The sequence below is a fragment of the Astatotilapia calliptera genome, chromosome 13 (assembly GCF_964374335.1).
Source record: "Astatotilapia calliptera chromosome 13, fAstCal68.1, whole genome shotgun sequence".
Lineage (NCBI taxonomy): Eukaryota > Metazoa > Chordata > Actinopteri > Cichliformes > Cichlidae > Astatotilapia > Astatotilapia calliptera.
In genome coordinates, this window is record NC_137434.1 from 30,070,812 (window position 1) to 30,090,080 (window position 19,269).

At 39.1% G+C, this 19,269-nt stretch overlaps 2 long non-coding RNA genes across 2 annotated transcripts; both read right to left on the reverse strand.

The window, feature by feature from the left end:
* Window positions 1–682: 682 nt before the first annotated feature.
* On the reverse strand, window positions 683–8,449 carry LOC145419650 (uncharacterized). Its single transcript, XR_013900963.1, has 4 exons — window positions 8,417–8,449; window positions 4,055–4,196; window positions 2,764–2,951; window positions 683–2,655 (listed from the first exon to the last, which is right to left on the reverse strand). It is a non-coding gene; the product is annotated as an uncharacterized LOC145419650 (long non-coding RNA).
* Window positions 8,450–17,118: 8,669 nt separating this feature from the next.
* Window positions 17,119–18,462, reverse strand: LOC145419717 (uncharacterized). The gene is made up of 2 exons (XR_013901047.1): window positions 18,284–18,462; window positions 17,119–18,120 (listed from the first exon to the last, which is right to left on the reverse strand). It is a non-coding gene; the product is annotated as an uncharacterized LOC145419717 (long non-coding RNA).
* Between the last annotated feature and the right edge of the window lie 807 nt (window positions 18,463–19,269).

Genomic DNA, 19,269 nt, shown 5'->3' on the forward strand with positions numbered 1-19,269 from the left:
CACAGGCATAAAACATGAGATTAAAAAAAGACTGTGAATGGATGACCAACTGGTAGTTTACAGACTGATGCGGCCCTAAAGTCACTGTGGGAATGATGGCAGGGAACTGTGGCACTACCTGTCCTTCTTACACCTGGAGCCCTATGAAAGAAGTACCCACCAGTAAGCAGAGATTGACACACACTCAGAGACTCCAACCTCAGCCAAAGACAGCCGGGCAGCTTCACCTGAGAAAATGAAAGGAAAAATGAGAAAGAACAGAAAACCTCAAACCACCCAGTTCTGATGACTTGGAACGTTTTTTCCCATGTATGTTTCGTAACACAAGTAAATTTAGCCTCAGTGTTTGCTTTAGGTGGTTGACAGCCTCAGTTTCAAACCCTGTAACAGTGAAGTGAACTACTACAGTGAAGTTTGGAGTTGACCAGATCAGAATCACATAACTAATGTAATTTCAAATAATTTTGAATCATGAAAGGAAAGAAATTATGCTCATATTTATATATCAATTAATTTTTAGAAAAAAGTTTTGTCCTCTTCAGTGAAAAGGCAGTAAAAGTACAATTTCTCCCCAATGTTTTTCTCTCACACACATACCGTAGATTCAGGATTCATCATATTTTGCTAATAACTTCATGTAATCATTACTTCCTGTAACTGGAAAAATTAAAAAAGCTAATCATTTTCTTTTCAAGAAACTTTTATTTCACAATTAAAACATCAAAGAAAATATAACAAAATTACAAAACCAACAAAAAACACAAACCATAAACTAAACACAAACACGTCCATGTTTAACAACAATATTATTAATAATACATTATACACAGTCGTAACTGAATAGATCAAAGGACATTCAAATGCTACTGTGACTGAAAATGTAAAAAACAAATGCTCGACATTTAAAGTGTCCTTTTAAATTTTTTTAACGGTAAAATAAAAACTTAATATGAGTTTTTAAAATGACTGCAATGATACAAAATAAAAAGGTTTCAAAAGTTCTTTAGATGATTAATATTTGAGTTTAAGACGTCTTCAGATGAAACTCCATCAATCTTTTGTTGGTGGTGACTGGAGTTGATCCCAGCTGTCATATGACATCCTGGACAGTCTTCACACCTACAGGCAGTTTAGCATCACAAATACATCTAACTGAATGTTTTGGTCTGCAGGAGGAAGTCAAAGTACCGTTACAGACTCATGGAGATCATGCTCTGGTCTTTTTTTAGTTATCAGTTTTTTCTCTCTCCCTCCCCTGCTGTTAACTTTCTCCCAATCATTACTTTCTTTCTTTCTTTTTTCTTTTCTCTCCCGCGCCCTCGTGCGCTGTGGTTGTAATAACCTGAAATAAAAAATCCTAATAAAGTTCAAATAAAATTTGACTATCAAGTGGACCACTATAGCAAAGGCTGTAATGCTCCACTTGTGAATGTAAATCTGTTTGGTTCTTTTTGTCCTTCAGACAACAATTCTGACTGCTACACTGTCGGACAGGACAGGAAAAAAAATTTAATAAAAGTCCCCATACTTCCTGCTGTGAGGTGACTGTGCTAATCACTGCACCACCTTCCTGCCATTTAGAAGAAATTATGAAATAATTTGTACATTTTCATTTACAACATTCAACTACTCAACAAAACAATGTTACTCCCAGTAGGTGCAAAGATCAGAATTTTAGGCTGTTGACAGTCTGAGGGGACAGCTAAAAATATTTGGAATGATGAGCCCTTGACGGATGAAAACAAACAGTGGACTTCAAACAGATGAAGTCCAACAGTGAACTAAAAGGAAATAACATCATGATAATGAAATCAATAGTTGTGATCGGGAAGTGTAGCTCTAATTTCAAACGCTAATAGACTGATAGCAGGAAGGTTTAGGAGAAAGTAATTAAGCAGCAACAGATATATTATAGATATAACAATAATTTGCACATTTGCATTAACATCATTTAGCTACTCAACAAAATAAAGCTTTCTGTGGCTCCCAGTAGGTGCAAAGAACAGGATTTCAAATCACTGAAAGCCTTAGGCATCAACTGAAAAATATTTGGAAAGGATGGTGCATATCTCTTTCTAATTCCTCGCCATTTTTCCCATTTCCCCTTTCCCCTCATCTCTGACTACATGATCTGACCTGTCTGTGCTAACATCAGTCACATCTCCTGTGTTGTTGCTCTCCATACTGCAGCAGCACAGACGTGCCAGCAGCCTGTCAATGGGCCCTTTACACATGAAGGCAAACAGAATGAAGTCCAACAATGAACTAAACAGAAAAAAGATTATAATGATAAAATCAGTAGCTGTCTCAGGGTGAAGTGTTTCAGGTGGATATAAATTCAAAGTTAATAGAATGACTGCAGGAAGGTTTATGAGAAAGTAATTAAGCAGCAACAGAACCAAGGTTCCTACAGTTCTTCGTTTTTCTTCAGTGGGCACTGAGGTGGCAGCAGGCAGAGCTTTAAGTGTCCCAGCGAGACAGAAGATGAACAGGGGGGCAGGGAGGGCGTTATAAATAATTAAACGTACAAATTCATATGAAAATACAGCAAGAGCAACACTAACACTACAAAGGACCCAGACCAGAACACAGACCAGCACAGAACTCCTAGTTTGTCTGAGGCAGTCCAACAGTGGGCAGGCGATGAAACAATACCTGCAACACAAACAGAAAGATTATCAGAGTACAGAACATAACAATGCTTCAGTATAATATTCAGAGACATGTAAGTACTCACACACACACACACACACACACTGGTACCTTTCCAAAGCAATGCACAACCTGAAGTAAAGACTGGCCGTCACAGAAAAATAGTATAAGGAACACCCAATGGTGTCGTGCAGTATGTACCACCGAAGGACCATCATACAGAACATCATGCTGTGATGGATTAGATTGGAGATGATGAGGTTTGTGTAATAGATGACAGGAACCTGATATCTTCGCCCCTGCAGGAAATATTGAAACCACATTAATACAATGTTTAAAATGATTGTACCCAAGTGTAAATTAATGTGTATGAATGAATATATTTATTTTAAAGAGGTAATATATACAGCAAGTGAAATGTTTTACTAGTACGTCAGAAAACATTCAAGTAATGATTTATCTTATAATATATATTTTTTGAATTAATTATTCACACACCTCAAAATAAACACAAATTTCAGGCTGTTATAGTGAAATGGATTCCCAACAGAAACAAATTGAATATTTCAACACAGCACCTTCTTGCTTCATCACAATACAACCAACATAAAGGACATGTACTAAATATTTGTTATTTAACTTCTAACTCAGCAAATAAAATTAATTCTGTAATATTTAGAAAAGTCAGTTGCAGAACAGACAAACAAAAAAACCCGTTATGACCCCCAAACACTGTATATAAAATTATATATTACTGTTACTAAGAATATTACAGAGAATTATCACACTTATCTTAAGATATATCTATGTTAAGTGTTGACTGTTTTGCTGTAGAATAACAACATAGTCAGGTGCAGAGGTCACTGAATGGTCCAAAAATAAATGTGAGGCCAAATTTTACACACTTTATGGGTTTTTCTTATTTAGTCAAACTGCAAACATGTTGAACGTCTACGGGAGATTTTGTTGAACAATACTCTTATATATGATCAAAGCACAACTATTAATCCCATTAATGACAGAAATTTAGAGAATCATTTCTGAATAGTAGTGAAGCTGTCGACACATGATTGGTTTTAATGAGTCTCATATATTCACTCATCTGGGATGCGCTAATTGTATGACATGACTGTATCTGGTTCAGTGAACTTCACATTATTACACTTTACTTTTGCTGCACCAATAAAATACAACATGTTAAGAATTTATTATTTTATTCTACTATTTCTACACTGTCGACTATCAACTGACATTCAAGTTTATGTCAGCTGTCAACTGTTGGGTATATTGCAGGTGCTTGGCAGTCTATTGCTGGGTTAAGTTTTATTTCATTTTTGCTTTTTTCTGAGTTTTTTAATTGTTCACACTCACAGACATAAAAAGATGATACATACTTACGTACCGCACAACACACACAGCAGAAGAACAGTGTGGTCATGGGAAGGAAGAAGCAGGTAATGATCCATATCACGACTCCCCACATCTCCCACATGACTTTCTGTGTGGTGGAGTTGCTGTAGAAGAATTTTCTACTCTCTTTTAAACTGAAAGAAAAAAATATGTGAAACAGCAGGTGGTGAAAATGGCTCACCGGTTTGCTCTAAATGCTGGAAAAGACACTTAGTTCCTCCAAATGACCGGATGAAATGACAGTCTCTCTCAAGTTGAACAGGATACACGCGCACTCCGAGTAAACCTGCTTTCATCTGTGATGCATAACATATGATTTTTAGTCAGATTTTTTTTTACCAAAGTCATCGCCCAGTTGTGTTTGTTCCATCTTAATTTTTTTAAAATATTGTCACTTTTTAACTTTCAGCAACTGTTAAATTTGAAATTCTATTTAACCAAGAAATTAAAACCAGTCTAATTTAAAGTAATCTTCTGGGAGGCAAGTTTAACTTTAGAATTATTTTATTAGACTAGTAATGTGTACCCAATAAACTGGTAACTGATCATGTCAGACGCTAAATACAGCAGTTATCCTGCATTCAACAGGATCAGACAACTAACTTATCTAACATTGTTTGTTGCTCTATAAATGTAAATGTAAATTTCATCTGATTTATATAATCTTATTACACTAAATTACCCTATTTATGATTTTTTCCTCATAATTTTACATGTATATCTAAAATAATTTGAATTATGCTACACTTGGCCTGTAGTTGAACACCGCTGAGCTAGGGTTTCTGAGTGACCACCACAGCTTGGATTATGTATGTGAATTGGGAGGAGAAAAGCTGTCTCCCAAAACGTAGGCTGCATCCACCAGAGGCAGCATTTGAAGGCCGATTACGTCACAGCCAGGCAATGAAGGCTGTCCCAATGTGTCGACTCTTTCAAATGCAGCCGACAAATGCGGCCTTCATTTCCCCAAATTTGAAGGATGGGTCAGGTGTTTCCTTCGTGGCCCACCATATCCCAGAATTCATAGCGCGGCCCAGCCAATTCCAGTTTCCAACAATGGCAGCCGCTACTAAATATTACTACTACTTTAAATATTACTCTTATGTAGCTGCCATCACCAGTGTGTGAATGTGTGTGTGTGAATGGGTGGATGACTGGTTGTGTAAAGCGCTTTGGGGTCCTTAGGGACTAGTAAAGCACTATACAAATACAGGCCATTTACCATTTTATTAATCTTTCTGGGTAATCTTTTGGTCCTGGTAGAGATCACGCTGAGATGTTTCCATGTTTTACACACTCCTTTTATTATCCATTATTCTTACAGATGCATCTGGAGATCAGCACACTGCATTCCTATGTAGTCCTATGCTTAAGGCTGATCTAAAGAACTCCACACAACAGTTACAGTTATAACCTCTGGTCTCCTCTTCCCTACAGCGAACATCCCCACAATACACTAGTACAGTGGCCAAGGGTGCTGACACCCTGACCTTTTAAGGTAGTGTCCGTTTGCCCTTTTTTCTGCCCCTCACTCTCAGTAACTCTTGCTTCCTGCCCTGGGGGTGGGGGTTGATTGTCCTCCTGCCCTGCACCCCAGTTCTTTGTTCCTAATCAAGGCCTTTTTTCTATTTGTATTCTTACACCCATTAACTGCAATATTATAGTGTTGCAAGCAATCACAAACTTTATTTTCTTTAACTCTGATGTATATTAAGGAATATATTCTCAACAGTCACAAAATAAACTTTTAACATATTTCCAGGTGAGAAAGCAGCTGTGTAAACTTCAAATACCTGCTTGGTTTATCAAGACATCGCATATTTGCAAAAGTGCTCCGACGTCTTCAGAGACGTCTGTTACCCACCCGCTCGATAGCTAGCCGGGGGGTTCAATAGTCCCTCGAGCCGGCGAAAGCAGCGGGCTCCCAGCTTCGTCGTTTTCAGACCCCGCTGTCTTTCGCTACTCAGGTTAAACATGATATATAAGTAACTCGGATAACTTAAAAATGTAATTGTTTGGCTTTTTTCTGTGTTTTATTTGTTCCGGAGTAAATCCTGGCTACGCCAGGATTAACAGATGTGAGCCTAATAAGAAATTAATTAGACATAAAACGCAAGAAGCAATTTGCCGCCTTAAGAAAGAGCTCAACAACCAAGACTGGAGTAACATGTATGTTCAAGATGTTGACGTGGCATATGAAAACTTCTTATCAATAATATTAACGAACTAAATCAAAGAAAACTGAAAACCATGGCTAACAAAGAGGATACTGAACGCATGCAAGAAAATTTACAAGAGAATTTGTTGTATAAGACATTTTTGTTAAATAAAAGAACAATAGAAGCTGAACACACTTATAAGAGGTACAAGAATAAATTGATATGGATCATGAGAAGCAGCAAACGAAATTAAATAGCTGACAATAAATAACACTGAATTAGACAGAGTATCTGAAATAAAATTCCCTGGTGTGATAAAACATCACAAACTATCCTGGATTCCCCACATTACTCATATCAAAGGCAAAATATCGAAGTCTCTGACAAGGTTAAGGATCTCATAAATCAAACATCGTTATATACTCTCTATTATACTGCCGTACATGACATACTGTGTGGAAGTGTGGGGAAACATATAAAACACACCCATCCAATATACATTCTGCAAAAAAGAGCAATAAGGATAATAAATAAAACTACTTTAAGGGAACCATCAAATCCACTTTTTATCAAATTAAATATTCTCAAATTTAAAGATTTGGTTGACCTCAGAACTGCGCAAACAATGTACAAAGCAGCAAATAAATCTTTGCCCCACAACATTCAGAGCTTGTTCCAAATAAGACCAAATACTCATGACCTGAGAGGAACCCTTATGTTCAGCAAGCCAGTAGTAATGACAAATTTAAAATATCACAGCAGTCAGAGGAGTTAGTGTGTGGAACACCTGTACAGATGAAATCAAGAAAAGTACACTGATAAAAAGAGATTGGCCATCTCTTGAATTTATGTAAGCAGCTTGTATGTACTCAACACAATTGCCTCATGCTTTAAAGTTAAGTGTAACTGTAATAGTGTAGAAACTACATGATATGTAGAGAGGGTAGATTAAACTGTTCATATCATGTTTGAGTGAAGTAAGTCAATAATACAGCAATGTTAAATCTTGCGACACCACACGGGATTTCGGTCTCGCGCGCTTTGGATTGTGGTTTGAGGAAGGCTTCCATCTCAGTCAAGTCGAGCACCTGCCTCTACTTATTTCGGTAAGTAGAGGCAGTTACTGTGATAGGGTTGTGTTGGAATCTATACCAATGCAAAAAAAAAAAAGCAAAAAAAAAAGCAGTAGGTTGACATCGTTCAGCAGCAACGCCAACTGATAATAATAACATGGAATAGCCTGAATTGTGCTGGACGATCTGAAATTAATGTGATTTCTCTTAAAAACTAAAGTTAAAAATAAAAACAGATCTAAAGTTGGCACAGAATAATAAACACTGGTGGTGAAGGGAGGGATCATGGCAATATAAAAACACAATTTAAAGTCTATTGCTAACACTTGATTAAAGCTCAAGTGGATTCAACTTTTTTTGTGAGTTCAGAGAAGTTTACAATTATTTGATTAACCATAAATTTCAATCAAACTAACTCTAATATAAAATCTACTTTGCATTACTGATCTTGAAAACTTTACATGCCAATCTTTAAAAATGATTCAGAAATTGCTCATGAAATATCCCTGCACAGCAACAATAATTCCAAAAACTCCTCAGTGCAGCTTTAAATTATCCTTATAACCTTCATGTTTGCAAGTTAGGATTTTAGACTCTATGACAGGGCCATTCAATTACAGCTTATTGGGTCAGAGTTTCAGAGCAAGGAATTTAACTGGACCAGGAATTTTCAGCTCTCAGTAAGAACATGTTGTGATGAACCAACACAAATGTACTGAAATAAATCTAATTCAGTTCTGTCAAAGCTATCAGTGCACTAACCATAGCAGTAATACATATGAATACATCTACTGCTGCAGGCTCTGTTTTAAATCAACATGTGTGATTAGGCTGCATGGTTCACATTGCACATTGTGTTGCTATGCAGGCTACAGTTACGCTGACATTCTGTGGGAGAAGTTATTTATATTAGTCAAATAGATCGAGGAGGTACAGTTAGTGCATTACCAACACACACATTCACAAAAAGCTGCTCACTCCAAGCACAAAAGAAAAGAAGGTAGTGACTTTAATAAACTATCTCCAGATGTTCTAATTCAGTCAGTTTCTATGTCTTTTATAACTATTCCTCTCTTCAGGTAGAAATAATATGAACATGTATAAAATAAGTGTCGCCCTTACTTGTCTCAGGACTGTTTCCAGCTGAACCGTTGGGTAAAATCTGCAATATGACAAGTTTGTGTTGAACGAGGAAGTTGTGGTAACAAACTTTATAATCTCCACCCCGTACTCACTGATGTTCAAACTCACAGACGCCCAAACATGAAGCCAGCGAGAACTTTGTTAAAAGAGACCAGCTCTTACAGCTCCGTGCTTCCATATCAGGAAAGAAAACACAGAATCACGCATAATCGTTTTTACTATTTACTGTGTGATAGTGCTTTATTTAATTTCCCTTGTACTAGTGTAAGTAAAATTCATCAAATCAGTTTTATGCTTGTCTCTTTTCTTTACTTTCACTCGAGTTCAAATTCTTGTTAATAACAAACCTGGAAATTGCTTCAAAAAAATCTGTTAAATGTTTGGAATTGAATGAAATGGACTTTGTTGTATCTGCTCAAAGTTACCGCAGTGTGCACTCTGTGACCATTGATTTCTTTAATTTGACTATTAAACACATCACTGTGACACTGACACAAAGTTAACCACTGCACCACTGTACAGCCCAGTGCAGTACAATAAATTGGAAAAAAAAACAGGGGTAAATAAAATATTTATAAATCTATTGCCTTAAAAGTCCATTCTGTTTACTATTTACTTTAAAGCTTCAACTCTAAACACTGTGTAACTAAACACAGTCAGAGACGCACTGTGACAGAAAGCCTCTAAACCAGGTGTGCCCAATCCTAGTCCTCAAGCTCTACCGCCCTGCAGCTTTTAGTTGCATCCTTGTTCCGACACACACCTGAATGAAATGAATGGCTTGTTATCAGGCCTTTGCCAAACTTGATGGCATGCTGAAGAGGTAATCAAACTATTTGATTACGCTGTGTTGGAGTAGGGATGCATCTTAAAACTGCAGGACAGTAGCTCTCGAGGACTACGATTGGGCACCCCTGCTCTAAAACACTGAACCATTTGCAGCTCCATAACATAATTTAGTGGCCAAATATTGAATGTAGTCTGTTAAAGCTCGTTCAAATTGAATATTCAGCAATTAAAGACTTAAATGTCATTTACATTGAAAGTAACTCTATGACCAATGTGAAAGTGCAATTCTGCATCATAGACATAGCACAAAATTTTTGTTTAGCTTTTTCTGCATGTAAAGAAGCAGTGTGTGTGTCTCGTGTCTGTGTGTGTATTGCACATGGATAATAAAGTTTACTACAAAACATTCACAGGTGGTATGGTGGTTCATCCATTGTTCACTCATATTTTTGTGCTTTTGTTTGCAAAAACTAAAACCACAGGAGCATTTCTCACTGTTGTCCTATCTCAGCTAACATACCAAAAATGACGGAAAAAGAAGCACTTCGGCATGGTGGTTAGCACTGTTGACTAACATGGTCCATCACCTTTCTGTGTGGAGTTTGCATGTTCGACCTGTGTCCGCGTTGGCTTGTACCACGTAGTCCGGACAGTCCAAAGAAATCCAGTTAGTGGGGTGTGACTCAGGTCCAGAACGTATTTAGCTGGGCTTGGACCTTCCTCCCAGTTTTCTTTAATTAGGTCCAACACTCCCCGCAACTTACTGTAGAAGCCCCGTGGAGGCCTGGAGCACCTCTCGCACTGCAAACAGCAGAGGGTCTAACCAGTGATCCCAATTGTGTTCAATTGTGTGAATGAACTTACGAATCATGGACTTTAAATCCTTACTAAGTTGCTCCTCTAATGTGTCAGTCAGAGCGTGGTAGATGCTGGTCTTAACAGATTTAATGCCCAATAATTCATACAGTTCTTTAGGTTTATGAGACATGAACAATGTGTCCTGGTCAGTCAGTATCTCTTTCGGGGTGCCAACTTGGGGGATGACCTGAAACAGTGTCCGTAACACATTCATTGCAGGAAATTCCAGGAAGGACGCATACCATTGGCACACATCTGCCCGCATGTGGCCAATAAAATCTTGCCATTATTAGCTTCAGAGTTTTGTCTTGTCCCATTTGTCCCACCATGAGGTTATAATAAGCCACCTGTAAAATAATTCCCCAGAGGCTTTTTGGCACCAACATCTGGGTGTGTTTCTCTTCCGTCCGACTGTCAGAACTCATCAATACAGCCGAACAATAATCAATACAAAATGTGGCTATGGTCAGCACTACTTCAGGATGTAGGCTTTCATCACAAGGTTGCTCTAGTGGAAAATCCCCTGTGGAGGGAATTACTGGAGGCGGCAGGTCTCACAAGAAGCCCGGCGAGCGTCTGGTGGAAAGGTCTTTGTCAGCGGGCACCATGGACTATTTCAAACTGTCTCTTTGACAAAGGGACATGGGCCCATCCTCCTTCAGGCCCACCACCTGCAGGAGGTGCTGCAAGGGTCGGCTACAATGTGTGCTGGGCGGCGGCCAGGAGCAGACTGATCCCTGGCTACCAAGACTAGCAATTGGGACATGGAATATCACCTCTCTGGCGGGGAAGGAGCCTAAGTGCATGAGTTTGTTCCAGAGCCCAAGCCCTGCATTGAGGTCAATGCACAGTACCTCTCAGTCTCCTGGAGAGGTGCTGGACTCTGTCTCAGTGTGGAGTTACCCTTGAAGAGAGGCAGTGGGTGTCCTAGTATCCCCTCGGCTTGCTGCCTGTACGTTGGGGTTTCTCCCAGTGGAAGAGAGGGTTTGTTCCCTGCGCCTTTGGGTTGGGGAATGGTCCTGACTGTTGTCTGGGGTTATGCACCTTTTTGGGGTCCCTGGGTGGGATACTTCAGGGTGCTCCACCTGGGGACTCTGTTGTCCTACTGGGCAATTACAGTGAGAGCTGGAGGGGCATGATTGGGAGGAATGGCCTCCCGGATCTGACCTTGAGCAGTGTTTTGTTGTTGGACTTCCATGCAAACCACAGTTTGGCCATAACGAAGACCATGTTTGAACAGAAGAGTGTCCACAAGTGCACATGGCACCAGGATGCTCTAGGCTGCAGGTTTTTCAATCGTATCACCAGATTAACTGAGAAATTGGATAAGAAATACTTTTACGTTATTCTTGTCTTATTCAAGTGTATCAGCATTCTGTTTGCCCAATACTTTGCGAGATAATTTCTTATGTTAGTTATTAATGGGTTACTGCCATTTATACTACACAAAGTAATTAAGCAAGAAACAATTAAATTAAACAAATGTTTTTGGTTTTCACGTTAGACGACAGAAATTTCAGCTTTTTTTTAACTAGTTTTAAAAAAGAAAAAAAAACCTCAAAAAAACTGGACAGTCTGGACAATGAGTTATAAGAAGTTTTTTTCTGCAGTTGTACACATTTATTCTTTACAGTTTAATTTCAAAGAATCGTGTTGACAGATTTTCTTTGCCACAGCAGAGTTTCTTTATCATACAGCCAGTGTTGGGGAGTAACGGAATACATGTACCGCCGTTACATATTTAAAATACAAAATATGAGTAACTGTATTCTGTTACAGTTACCGTTTAAAAAGGTGGTATTCAGAATACAGTTACTTTGTTGAAATAAAGGGATTACATGGAGGTCTTTTCCTGTTTCATATGTTAGGCTGTCCCCTCTCTATTTTTGGTAATTCCACACCCGTGGAAACCCAAACAAAGAACACAATAAGAGGCTCTAATGCCTGTCTCAATCTTGCATCTCATGATGATGTGAAGAAATATTTTTTAAAATGATTTAATAAGAAGGCAATAGGCAGAGTGTTACAGGCATAGCTCTAAAGAATGTAGCCTCATGGGCATCGTAGTCCGTGCTGCAGGGAGAATGGACTGCCATACCTGTTATGTGTCTGTGAGCAAGGGAGGGAGAAAAAGGTGAGTGGAAAAGTACGAGGTGTCACCGAGCAGAAACAGGAGCTGGAAGCATGTAAATCTAATAATAACCACTGCAGCCAAGAAGAGTGCCTGACGAGCCCAGTTGTAAGTAAGCTATTAAGACTCGACTGTACAGCGTGTTCGTGTTTTCCTCCGAAACAATAAGTCCCGTTGGAGCAGCCTTTCAACGCCTCTCTCTGTCTCTCGCTAGCACAGTTGACCTAGACAACAAAGTAGAGCTAGTTTTCGGCTACGAGCCCGACACGAACCCGACGTATTAGTCAGAGGTCCCTTTACTACAGTTCAGAGCCGCGGACCTTCAGTAATAGTAATAAATCACACAGCAATAGTACATTCATGTAGTTGTAAAAAAGCATGATAAAAAAAAAACCACCCAGCACGCCCCTGCGGGCGGTTTATCCTTCAAGCTCGGGTCCTCTACCAGAGGCCTGGGAGCTTGAGGGTCCTGCGCAGTATCTTAGCTGTTCCCAGGACTGCGCTCTTCTGGACAGAGATCTCCGATGTTGTTCCCGGGATCTGCTGGAGTCACTCGCCTAGCTTGGGAGTCACCGCACCTAGTGCTCCGATTACCACGGGGACCACCGTTACCTTCACCCTCCACATCCTCTCGAGCTCTTCTCTGAGCCCTTGGTATTTCTCCAGCTTCTCGTGTTCCTTCTTCCTGATATTGCTGTCATTCGGAACCGCTACATCGATCACTACGGCCGTCTTCTTCTGTTTGTCTACCACCACTATGTCCGGTTGGTTAGCCACCACCATTTTGTGCGTCTGTATCTGGAAGTCCCACAGGATCTTACCTCGGTCATTCTCCACCACCCTTGGGGGCATCTCCCATTTTGACCTCGGGACTTCCAGGTTATACTCGGCACAGATGTTCCTGTACACTATGCCGGCCACTTGGTTATGGCGTTCCATGTATGCCTTGCCTGCTAGCATCTTGCACCCTGCTGTTATGTGCTGGATTGTCTCTGGGGCATCTTTACACAGCCTGCACCTGGGGTCTTGCCTGGTGTGATAGACCCCAGCCTCTATGGATCTTGTGCTCAGAGCTTGTTCTTGTGCTGCCATGATTAGTGCCTCTGTGCTGTCTTTCAGTCCAGCTTTGTCCAGCCACTGGTAGGATTTCTGGATATCAGCCACCTCCTCTATCTGCCGGTGGTACATACCGTGCAGGGGCCTGTCCTTCCATGATGGTTCCTCGTCTCCCTCCTCTTTCTTGGGTTTCTGCTGCCTGAGGTATTCACTGAGCACTCGGTCAGTTGGGGCCATCTTCCTAATGTATTCTTGGATGTTCGTTGTCTCATCCTGGACTGTGGTGCTGACACTCACCAGTCCCCGGCCCCCTTCCTTCCGCTTAGCGTACAGCCTCAGGGTGCTGGACTTGGGGTGAAACCCTCCATGCATGGTAAGGAGCTTTCTTGTCTTTATGTCAGTGGCTTCTATCTCCTCCTTTGGCCAGCCTATTACCCCAGCAGGGTACCTGATCACGGGCAGGGCGTACGTGTTGATGGCCCGGATCTTGTTCTTACCATTCAGCTGACTCCTCAGGACTTGCCTGACCCTCTGCAGGTACTTGGTGGTTGCAGCTTTTCTAGCGGCCTCTTCATGGTTCCCATTCGCCTGTGGGATCCCCAAGTACTTGTAACTGTCCTCTATGTCTGCAATGTTGCCTTCTGGTAGTTCAATCCCCTCAGTTCTGACTACCTTCCCTCTCTTTGTTACCATCCGACTACACTTCTCCAGTCCGAACAACATTCCAATGTCATTGCTGTATAGCCTGGTAGTGTGGATCAGTGAATCGATGTCTCGTTCACTCTTGGCATACAGCTTGATGTCATCCATGTACAGGAGGTGGCTGACAACTGCTCCGTTCCGTAGTCGGTATCCGTAGCCAGTCTTGTTAATGATCTCACTGAGGGGGTTCAGGCCTATGCAGAACAGCAGTGGGGACAGAGCATCTCCTTGGTAGATCCCGCACTTGATGGTGACTTGTGCTATGGGCTTGGAGTTGGCCTCTAGTGTTGTACGCCACATCCCCATTGAGTTCCTGATGAAGGCTCTTAGGGTCCCATTGATCTTGTACAATTCTAGGCATTCCAGTATCCAGCTGTGGGGCATTGAGTCATAGGCCTTCTTGTAATCAATCCAGGCAGTGCACAGGTTGGTCCTGTGCACTGTGCATATATATATATATATATATATATATATATATATATATTTTTTTTTTTTTTTTTTTTTTTTTTTTTTTTTTCGCCTGTCCCATTTGGTTCTTTAGCCATCAGAATTGTTGTCTGAAGACCAACAAGGATACCCAATGGATTTACTTTGCCAAATGGATCATCGTGGCATTGCCGTATTGGTCCATTTGGTCGATCTTTGTTTTTATTATTTATTATATTTTATTTTCAGATGTTACAGACGGGACAGACATGAGTGAGAGATAGGAAAGGGAGAAAGAAAGAGGAAGGAAAGGAAAAACAGAAGGGGAGAGGGACAGTGAGAAAGGGGGGGAGAAAAAAAAACTCCTGGATCACCTGTTGAGAGAAGAATAGAAAACAAGCAAAAAAAGACAAAAAACAAAACAAAAACAAAACAAAGCAACATACTAAACACAATAAAAAGAACTGAACTCAAGACAAACTTGTACAAAGCTTGAAGTTAGATCAGCTTTTAATGCAAAGGAAAGAATCATGAATCTACAACTAAACTTGGACGTTTCCATGGCACATTATCACCAGTGGCGCTTCAAAGCCATGGTGTAGGTCATGGCCTGGTCCACATCAGACACATAATAAATAAGCACTAATGGAAGTAGTAGAAGCAGTATGTGTGCACATGCTCATAAACATTGTTGAATAGTTTTTTTTTCTGACCGGTACCGGTCCGTGAGTCGTTTGGTACCGGGCCGCGAGAGTTGAGGCTCAGTTGTGAAATGTCTGGTTTTCAGGGTTTTTATCGGTTTTCAGCGTTATTTTGTTATCGTTTTTATCGTTAACTCGGTTTTCCTGGGTCTTTCTACATGTGTTATGAATAAATCTTCTTTTTTTTCGGTACTGGTACTAGTTTTGTTTTGTTGTATTTATGACGAAATGACAGTGCTAAACTGTCATCACTAAAAGTCTATATTTTTTTGACTCGAATAAGTAAGTAAAATTCGATCTCCAGTGACATTATTGCACTTTACTTGTGCTGCACCAATAAAATATAATATGGTAAGAATTTATTATTTTATTCAACTATTCCTACACTATCAATGGGCTACTTTTGTAGTAAGATGAATTTACAGAGTGTAAGTGGAAAGTGTTTGATTGTCAGACTTTTGATTTTATCAGAATCAGAATCAGAATACTTTATTGATCCCTGGGGGAAATTATTTATTTGTGAGCATTTAAGCGACCACTTAATTTTAATGAAGACTCAACATCATCATTTTCTTTTTCTTTTTTTCTTTTTCTTTATCTAGCTCAGGGTCATGTTGGTGCTGGATCGTAGCCCAGCTGTCACTGGGCCAAAGGTAGGTAGGTCGGCAGTCTGTTGCTGGGCTAATTTTTATTTCTCTTCTTTTTTTATACATTTTTTTAAATTTATAATTTTATTTTAATTTAGTTTTTTGCTTTTTGCCAAATCTTTTAATTGTTCACACACTCACAGACATAAAAAGATGTGACATACTTACATACCGCACAACACACACAGCAGAAGAACAATGTGGTCACGGGAAGGAAGAAGCAGATATTGATCCATATCAGGACTCCCAACATCTCTGTCTGACTTTCTGTGTGGTGGAGTTGCTGCAGATGAATTTTCTACTCTCTTTTCACCTGAAAAAAAAAAAACAAAACAATGTGAAACAGCAGGTGGTGAAAATGATTCACTGGTTTGCTCTAAATGCTGAAAAAACACTGAGTTCCTCCAAATGACCCTCCTCAAACTTGTGCTTTTTTCTGTTTGACCTAACATACATGTGTGGGAAAAGTCATGCTGAATATCTAAACGTATATAGACTTGGTACAGTGTTGCCAAGCCTATATAGGTTTGGCTTCCCAAATGGAAAAGAAATAGTAAAAACTTATAAAATACTTGCATCAGATGTGGCCTACTTCATATAGTGAATCATAAAAGACTTATATGATTTACTCATGAAAGTGGCCACTTTCATATATTGTTTTATGAAGTATCCAAAACATACAAGTTTTATTTATATAATTTTTCTAGGGATCTTATATCTGTTTTCACTCTTGTATGCTTTTCATACAAGTTTCACAGATACAAACAGATACAAACTTTATAACATTTATATATATTTTTCGTATGGGTTTCATGCAGCGATGTGCACATGTTGTCACAAGACCTCAGCAGATACCCGTTTGTTAATTGTCTGGCCGGTTATATTAAGTAAACCTTACTTGTGTTTTTGTTTAACTGGCTCAATGGTTGGGTCCTGTTTAGTAACCACTATTTGAGATTATTTTTTATTTTAAAAATCACAATCACAATTTTATCACAATTGTTACATCTTTTTTTTTCCACTTAAAATTCTATTAAAAAATATTGCATCTTGGATCTTGTGGTTTATGGCCTGGTCTTGCACGTAATGTGAACAGTGTGCAAATAGTAAATCTTAAATAGCCAAGGACTGTGTCCTACGTGAATCTGTTGAGTTTCCCTTCCCTCGGGTCTTGTCATGTCTGATTTCTCCCAGCTGTGCTCCCCTTCTGTGTCTCATTCCCCTCATTATTCCCCAGTGTATTTAAGCCCTGTGTTCCTCTGTGTTAGTGTTGTGTCGTCCGTCATGGCTGTGTTTCTCTGTGTGGTTCCCTGTGATATCCCAGTTTAGTTAAGTTAATTAAATGTTAATTTAAATGCTCATAAAGGATCATAGCTTCCAAGGACAGTTTTTATTTATTTTTGATAATTCAAAGAAGAGTATAACAAATGAGGAAAATATCAGGTATTTCAGATTCAGTTGAAACTTAAATAAAAAAAATTTACACATAAAAAACTGCAACCAAGAAAACATCTTACAACAATAACATTAATATTACATTACACTGTGTCATAACTCAACAGATCAGAGGAAATTAAAATGTCACTGTGAGGGAAACCAAAGTTATCCAGACAATTAAACAACAATATAAGTGAGCATGATATTTTCACAAAAAAACAAAGTAAGGTGGATATGATAATTAAATGACTTTTAAACTGATAATCATCAAAATACTCAACAGAACAATTCTTACAGCCTGAGGCTTCAGCTGAAGAAATATTTTGGATTGTTTTTACTTATCTCACACTTTCTAATTCCTCTTCATCTTCCCTATCATGTGACCCTGTTTCCTCGTTTCCTTCATCTCTGACTACATGATCTGACCTGTCTGTGCTAACATCAGTCACATCTCCTGTGTTGTTGCTCTCCATACTGCAACAGCACAGACGTGCCAGCAGCCTGTCAATGGGCCCTTTACACATGAAGGCAAACAGAATGAAGTCCAACAATGAACTAAACAGAAATAAGATTATAATGATAAAATTAATAATTAGTGCGTAAAGATGTCGATATGAATTCAAAGTTAACATAATGACTGCAGGAAGGTTTATGAGAAAGTAATTAAGCAGCAACAGAACCAAGGTTCCTACAGTTCTTCGTTTTTCTTCAGTGGGCACTGAGGTGGCAGCAGGCAGAGCTTTAAGTGTCCCAGCGAGACAGAAGATGAACAGGGGGGCAGGGAGGGCGGCATAAATAATTAAACGTACAAATTCATATGAAAATACAGCAAGAGCAACACTAACACTACAAAGGACCCAGACCAGAACACAGACCAGCACAGAACCCTCAGTTTGTCTGAGGCAGTCCAACAGTGGGCAGGCGATGAAACAATACCTGCAACACAAAAGAGAGATTATGAGAGTACAGAACATAACAATGCTTCAGTATAATATTCAGAGACATGTAAGTACACACACACACACACACACACACACACACACACACACACACACACACACACACACACACACACACACACACACACACACACTGGTACCTTTCCAAAGCAATCAACAACCTGAAGTAAAGACTGGCCGTCACAGCAGAATAGTAAATGAAACGTGCAATGTTGTCGTAATGCATTATATTCTCCCAAAAGAACATCATGCTGTGCTGGATCAGAATGGAGATGATGAGGTTTGTGTAATAGATGACAGGAACCTGATATCTTCGCCCCTGCAGGAAATATTAATTGAAACCACATTAATACAATGTTTAAAATGAATAAATAAAATGAAAGTGTAGATTAATGCATATAAATGAATGAATATTTATTTTACCTATTATAAAGAGGTAAAATATAAAGCAAGTGAAATATTTTACTAGTACGTCAGAAAACGTACAAGTAATGATTTATCTTATAATATATATTTTTTGTAATTAATTATTCACACACCTCAAAATAAACACAAATTTCAGGCTGTTATAGTGAAATGGATTCCCAACAGAAACAAAAACAATATTTGAGCACAGCACTTTCTTGCTTCATCACAATACAACCAAAATACAAGACATGTACTAAATATTTGTTATTTAACTTTTAACTCAGTAAGTAAAATTAATTCTGTTATATTTATAAAAGTCAGTTCCAGAACAGACAAGCAAAAAAAAACTATTAAAACCCCAAAACACTGTATATATAATTATGTATTGCTGTTAATAAGAATATTACAGAGAATTATCACACTTATCTTAAGATATACAGTGGGGCAAAAAAGTATTTAGTCAGCCACCGATTGTGCAAGTTCCCCCACTTAAAATGATGACAGAGGTCAGTAATTTGCACCAGAGGTACACTTCAACTGTGAGAGACAGAATGTGAAAAAAAAATCCATGAATCCACATGGTAGGATTTGTAAAGAATTTATTCGTAAATCAGGGTGGAAAATAAGTATTTGGTCACCTCAAACAAGGAAAATCTCTGGCTCTCACAGACCTGTAACGTCTTCTGTAAGAAGCTTTTCTGTCCCCCACTCGTTACCT